The sequence below is a fragment of the Orcinus orca genome, chromosome 2 (genome assembly GCF_937001465.1).
Source record: "Orcinus orca chromosome 2, mOrcOrc1.1, whole genome shotgun sequence".
In the NCBI taxonomy this organism is placed as follows: Eukaryota; Metazoa; Chordata; class Mammalia; order Artiodactyla; family Delphinidae; genus Orcinus; species Orcinus orca.
Window position 1 is genome coordinate 165,045,664 of NC_064560.1, and position 7,327 is coordinate 165,052,990.

A 7,327-nucleotide genomic window follows, 5' to 3' on the forward strand; every position below is an offset into this window, starting at 1 on the left:
CCTGAACAAATCCGGGGAAATGAGTGCTCAGACTTATAAAAAATGGAAGAGACTTCATCATACTAGACTTCAAATCCAGTAGCTTACATTGCTTAAAAAACCAAAACAAAAGCAAAAATGGATAGTCTAGAAACCCAAGCTTCTAGTTTTTTCATCCTGGCTTAGCTACTTTCAAAGCCATCATAGAGAGATATTCTCTCTTTCCTTTTCTGTGTGTGTGTGTGTGTGTGTGTATGTGCGCGTGTGTGTGTGCGCGCGTGCGCACGTGCCCCTGGAGAAGCTGAGATTTGGGGACAATGTTAGCAAAAGAACTACATAAACTAGTGGAGACAACAAAGTTTGCTTTAACCAGCGTCTTTGTAAAGGAAATACTTAATTTCGTCCTCTTACCTTACTCACTCAGTGGGACCTTTTGGCGTCCTCCCCAGTGGAGGTCAGCTTGGACTGGGGCAGTCTTTAGTAGAGCTGGGAGCCATCCGAGGAATGGTTGCTGGATGTCTCTCCCACAAGAAGGCTCCAAGAATCAGTCTCTCAAGTATGTTATACTGATTCTTTTACCAGGGAGACAAGTGCCTGCCCTGCTTCCTGCCACCCACAGCCTAGGCACACTGAGCATGCTCCCGGTTTAAACAGCCAGCAAGGGCACCACTGTGGGATCTGCTGTAATAACAGCTAAATTAACTGGAGAAATGCTCCAACAGGCAGCCCACTGCCAAGACTCAACACAGTTGGACTGTGGGACTCCTCATTAGCAAAACGCTATGCTTCTTCCAGACTCACACTCGGGTTTCCAACTCTGGGTGACTGTAAGTACTGTGCTCACCTAGCAGAAGGATTTCTTCCTTATCTCAGGATTGGAAGAAACAGATGGAACCCCGCACACCCTGATTATCTCAATACAGTACTGTCTTCCATTCACATCCTTTTTCTTTTCTATCTCTGATAAATAAAGGAAGAGACTCTGAAATGACGAGGAAAGAGGGGAGAGGGCAAGCTTTTGAGCCAAGTGCATATACACCTATACCCGCTCTGAGGTTGCCTTGTAGACAGCAGGGAAGGAGGGGCTCTGTGACACTGGGGTAGGGAAGATAAAACTTTGGGACACTCAGCAGGGGTGGGGAGAGTTGACCCTGTAGTGATAAGTTAGCAAACTTCAAAAATACTGTTTGGAAGGAGTGGTAATAATACACATCTGGAAGATGTTGAAACATTTGTCCAGAAAATCATTTTGAATCTATTTTACCACTTGTCCAGTGGAGTAAAACACTGAAGATCTCTAGGTTAATTGAAACTTTTAACTTTCTAGGGAGGGCCTGAAAAGTTAAAAATCTCAATTTCAACAGCCTAGGGAGGGCTGCCCTAGGCATCAACTGCCTGCTGGCAGGGAGGGGAAGAGAGGAAATAGGGGGTGAGTAGGAGGTTGCAGAGGGCCAGGCCTGCATATGGTGGACATCACTTTTGCTCACGTTACATTGGCCAGAACTCAGTCAGAAGGCCCTGCCTACATGCAAGGGGGACTGATGGGCTGTCACTTCCCAGCTGCAATGCCCCCTATGGAAAGGGATCAGACCTCTAGTGAACAGCCAGCATTCTTGCCACATAAAAAGAAGGCTGGGGTGGCTTCCAACCCTGACTGTGTATCAGCATGATAGCTTTAAAAAATACACGTGCCTGGGATCCAGCCCCAGAGATTCTGATTGGGTAGGCCTGCGCTGACACCCAGGAGAATCTGTATTTTTAAAGGCACAGACTAGGTTGAGGGTCACTGGTTGGCTCTGGAGTGTACACATCTAGCATTGCCTCTCAACAGTTTTAAAAATCATTTCTCCTGGGCTTCCCTGGTGGCGCAGTGGTTAAGAACCCGCCTGCCAATGCAGGGGACATGGGTTTGATCCCCAGCCTGGGAAGATCCCACGTGCCGCGGAGCAACTAAGCCCATGTGCCACAACTACGGAGCCTGCGCTCTAGAACCCGTGAGCCACAACTACTGAAGGCCATGTGCCTAGATCCCGTGCTCCGCAGCAAGAGAAGCCACCTCAATGGGAAGCCCGCCCATCGCAGCGAAGAGTAGCCCCCGCTCGCCACAACTAGAGAAAGCCCGCGCACAGCAATGAAGACCCAACACAGCCAAAAATAAAAACAAATAAATAAATTAATTTAAAAATCATTTCTCTGATTTCTCAATGTGAACAATGCTTTTTAATCGGCTTCAATTTTGTATGTGCTGGTAAAATAGTTTTCACCACAGTAAATCCCAAGCAGGATTAAAAGGCAATACTTTTGTACAGGTTTTCAGTAGTAGAGTCTATGTAATGATTAGTAATATATAATGATTAAATTTATATCAATATTTGACACAGTAAAATAATGCAGGTGTGTGTAATTGATGATACATTGCTTTCTGAGAAGCTCATAGTTGTTCTCTGTGCCATAAAATCATTGTTCAGAAAGCTGTTCTTTTTGGAGTGATTTGAAACTTTTTTTCCCCTCAGGGCTCCCCTTCCGAAATTTCACAGAGTAGTAGGTGCAGGCATCTGCTGGGGTGACGTTGCTGATACAGATGGAAAATCTAGGATGGAATAGAGACCAGACACAGGTTAGAGAGAACAAGGAGGAGGGAGGTGGGTTGACATCGATGGTGACTGTAATAATCATTCATTGAAGTAAGCAAGAGGTAGGATGCTGTGAACAGGACGGTCCCCTCCTCCCGCCCTCCCTTCCTTCCTTCCTTTTTTTATTGAAGTATAATTGACATATAACATTATATTGGCTTCAGGTGCACAACAAAATGATTCAGTATTTGTATACATTGTGTGTGCTACAGGAAATAAGAATGAAAATAGAATTTCACAATTTCCACATTCTAATGTAATTATTTAAAAATCTTTACCAGAGAATATTTACTCTGTTGAAACTATTACTAAACACAAGTGTTATATATTAAAAGACCATCTTTGGGGATTCCCTGGCGGTCCAGTGGTTAGGACTCCGGGCTTCCACTGCAGGGGGCCCGGGTTTGATCCCTGGTCAGGGAAGTAAGATCCCACAAGCCGCACAGTGCTGCCAAAAAAAAAAAAAAAAAAGCCATCTTCATTAATAGATTAGAATTGAATTATTCCTTTCCTATTTTCTCCCACTACATTTTGTGTGTGTATTATGTCTTATTTTATGTCTATCTCTATTTATTATTTTATATTTATATTTTGTATGTTTACTTTATCTATATGTATACAGTTTCTGTATTTATTAGCTAGTAAGTTCCTGAAGGGTAAGGCTAGTATTATGTTCATTGTCATCATCTTCTACAGTATGTTACACAAACAAGCACTCAAATGTTTATTACAGTGACTGGAAATCATTTGAGTCATTTAACTTCTTCAGTGCCTATTATGTGCCAGAGAATAAGTGATGAACAATACAAAATACAGCCTTCCCTGAGAGCTTACAGTCTAGTGGGAGGAAGACAGACAGTAAACAAAATAAATACATAAGGTATAAAGTCTGTCAGCTGGTGGTAAGTGCTGTGGAGAAAAAGAAAGCAGGGGAGTGGGACAGAGTATTAAAATCTGAGTAAAGACGTCAAGAAATGAGAGGGCAGGCCCTGTCTACATGGGGGGCGGGCAGAGCATTGCTGGGGAGGGGACAGCAAGCATGGCCGCTCTGAGGCTGGCACATGCCTAGGGTGGACACAGGACAGCCGGAGGCCAGTGTGGTGGACAGAGTGAACAAGCTGGCAAGTGCAAGGAGAAAAGACCAGGTCATGGGGGCTTCTAGGCCAGGGTAAGGACCTTGCGGTTGACTCTGAGATGACAAGAGGGCTTCAAGTGAGGGGTTCATTTGCTTACATTGAAGAAGTTCAGTCTGGCTTTTGAGTTTGTATTAGGCTATAGGAGGACAAGAGTGGAAACAGGGAGCATAGTTAAGAGATGAGTGTAAGAATCCAAGTGACAGATGGTGGTGGCTTGGACCAGGACCTCAGCAGTGGAATTCGTAAGCAGGGGTTAAATTCTGGATGTATTTTCACCAAGATTTATGAGAGAGAGGAAGAGAGCCATCAAGGATGGCTCCAAGGTATTTGGAGGAAACTGGGAGGATGGAGTTAACTGAGGGGGGAAGGCTGAGGGCACGGGTTTGGAAGAGATACCAGCAGCTCTGTTGTGGACACACTTACCACACTAAGACCCCTACATACGAACCTTCAAGTTGTGAACTTTCAAAGACGCGAACGTGCATTCGCATGTCCAATCACGTATTAGTTCACGTGTCTGGTGTACATTGCCACGTGCAGCTTGCCCTCCATCTCCTATTGCTGACGATCCTTCAGCTCTACCATCTCCCACCTCCTCTCCCTCCTCCAGTCAGTAACTCTTCTTGCCTGTTCACTCGATGCCAGCCCCTGCATGCCAGCTGTTGTACTGTACTAGTGTACTTTTCAAGGTACTGTACTATAAGATTAAACGTGTTTTCTTTATTTTTTGTGTTTGTTTGTTTTTTATGTATTATTTGTGTGAAAAGTATTTAAACCTTTTACAGTATAGTACTATACAGCCGATTGTGTTAGGTGGGTACCTAGGCTAACTTTGTTGGACTTAACGAACACGCACTCAGAACGGAACTCGTTCGTATGTAGGGGACTGATTGTATTAGATATCTAAGTGGAAATGCAAATAGGATATGAGAGATGAACTCGAGTTCAGAAGAGAGATCCAGTTTGGAGATATAAATGAGGGGGTTTTCAATCCACTGGTGGTATTTGAAATACTGGGACTGCCTGAGCTACAGGTGATTGTAGACAGAGAACCCTGAGGGACTCCAAAGCTACAGCGTGAGGGAGATGAGGAAATAGCAAAGGCCGGTGCCAGACACTAGAAGAAGAAGGTATTCCAAGGGGAAGGGAATGATCAACCCCGTCACACACTGCTAGGAGGTCAGGTAGGAAGATGAGACAAAGGCTGAGACTGGCCCTTGGATTTAGCAATTAGAAGTTTAACGGGGACTTGACACGAGCCAATGGGGAAGCCAGTTTGGAATGGGTTCAAGAGAGTGGGAGGAGAGGAATTGGAGCGACTGGTAGAGAGGGAATGGGAAATGGGGAGGTAGCTGAAGAAGGAGTGGAATCAAGAGGGTTAAAAATGTCTTTTTTTTCCGCATGAGTGGAGAAGTAGCCTGTTTGTGGGTGATGGGTATGATCAAGTACAGGAACAATTTGATGTCTTAAGAGAGTCAAGGGAGAATGGGCACGAGGGGGAGGGAGGGATTGGCCCTAGGTAAGAGCTGGGTAACACTTGTATCCAGGAGACAGGAGGGACAGGGACTGGGAAGGCAAAGTAGGAGACCACAGATGCAGGGAGAGAAGTAATTGTGGGGGAGAAAAATTAATTACCTAGCAGGATAATGGATGAGTTCTTTCCATTTTCCCAACTCTCCAAATTATGTATTATTACATAGATTTGCAAGATATTAAAGGAAACAATCCTTGCTGACATATGGACTTGTGTGAGTAATGCAGTGAGAGCAGTTCTAAAGCTTACTCTAGAAGCTACTCTAGGGTCAGAAGTGCCCTCTAGTGGTTCATTTAGACCTTTACTTTTTTTTCTTATTTTCTTGCTCTAGATAGAAGTGCAAAATAACACTATCCACATTTTATATTATTTTTTAAAAAAACAATTACAGTTCACAGTTTAATTTAGAAAAATATCATACACTGGGTAAAATAAACCCAAACCATCTGCGGTCCAAGCTGGAGTGACTATTAATTAATTATCATTGCTAAGACTTTCTCTTGTAAATACATCATTCTCTGCCATACCGCCAGTATTTATGTACATTCTGCTTCTTGAATGAGTCATTTTATTAAACTCAGAGGAAGGACGACTGGTGGGCCGCCGCTGATCCAAGGCTGAAAATTCTTCTTGATGCTCCGAAGAGTATAAATCCCTCATATTTTCCATTTCTTGTTTCACTTGATTTTGTTGTCATTGGGTTTCCTCTGCCTGGTATGTTCTCTCAACCTGGGTGAGTTAACTCATTTCCTCATGATCTTCCAGACTACCTTCAGTCTCCCCTGCTATGCAATCTCACAGTGTGCTGTGCTTCTTTCTCCCTCATGCCATTTCCCTCAACTGCAATAAAACAGTCAATTCTGTAATGATCGTTTAACCTCTGTTTCTTCTGGTAAATCACGAGACCCGTAAGGGCTAAGAATGTGTGTGGCTTGTTCACCACTCTCTCCTCAGCACTTAGTTCAGTGCCCAGCACATGAACAGACACTATCCTGCAGGAGACTCTTGCCACGGCTCCATTAACATGGTTCAGATCCCACCGTGGAGGAGATTGCGTTTCAGAAATAGAATTCTATTTCCTGAATACAATTGGCAATTGCTTTAGGTGCACCAGTAACAGATGTAATAATCTGTTACAAAACTGTTCCAGCTACTCTTTCAGTAGTTCAATTTAAATTTCTAGGTGGCAAAGCAACACTTTACAAAGAAGGCAGAATCCTTAGATATGACCCAGACCTTAACAGATCATTTTTTCCAAAATAGAACTAAGGGAAAGACAATAAGATGCCAATGCAGAGGAAATAATAATGAGACTATTTCACGTTGTACAGCCATATCTGTGACCCTAACCCACACACCTACTTATTCCCAGATTTTGAAATATTCCGGCACCTCCAGGACTTAACTCAGCAACGGTATCTCTAAAATGGACAGGGCGATAGTGTTTACCTACCTGAGGCCCGTAGGCCATCCCAGCCTCATCCTTAGACACTGGTGTCTGAGAACAGGGGAATGGCTGGTTGTGAAGGATGGCACCACGGTCTGCTGGGTCCTGGACTTGTGGCTTGGAATTTAGTGGGAACAGAGTAAAATGCTCCGAGCAGGAAGTTGGGTTTGTGTCTATCTGGAAAGTCTGTTATTATCCTATCTTCTCCCACCCCCAAAACCCTCACCCCCACTCTAAATAGTTTAACCTCTTGGTGTTATCATTTTGGTGCAGTCTTTTTGTTGTGGGCCCTGAAAGAGGTCCTCTTCTATTGCTCGTCCAAAGGTAGCAGGGTTTTCCTAAAATCACTACTTGAACATTTAATGGAGGCATATATGATGATTAACCCCACTCAACAGGAATTTCTTTTATTCAGAACACCTTCAGATTAAACATCAGAATGAATACAAACACACATGAGTGTATTTATGGCGTGTTCTGTCAAGCTTGCAGGCCCTTCCCTCATGAGGCGCTTCCCCATGTTGTTCACACGGATGTCTCCTTGTCATCCTTCAGGTCTCGGCTTACATGTCACTTACTCAGAGAGGCTTGGCCAGAC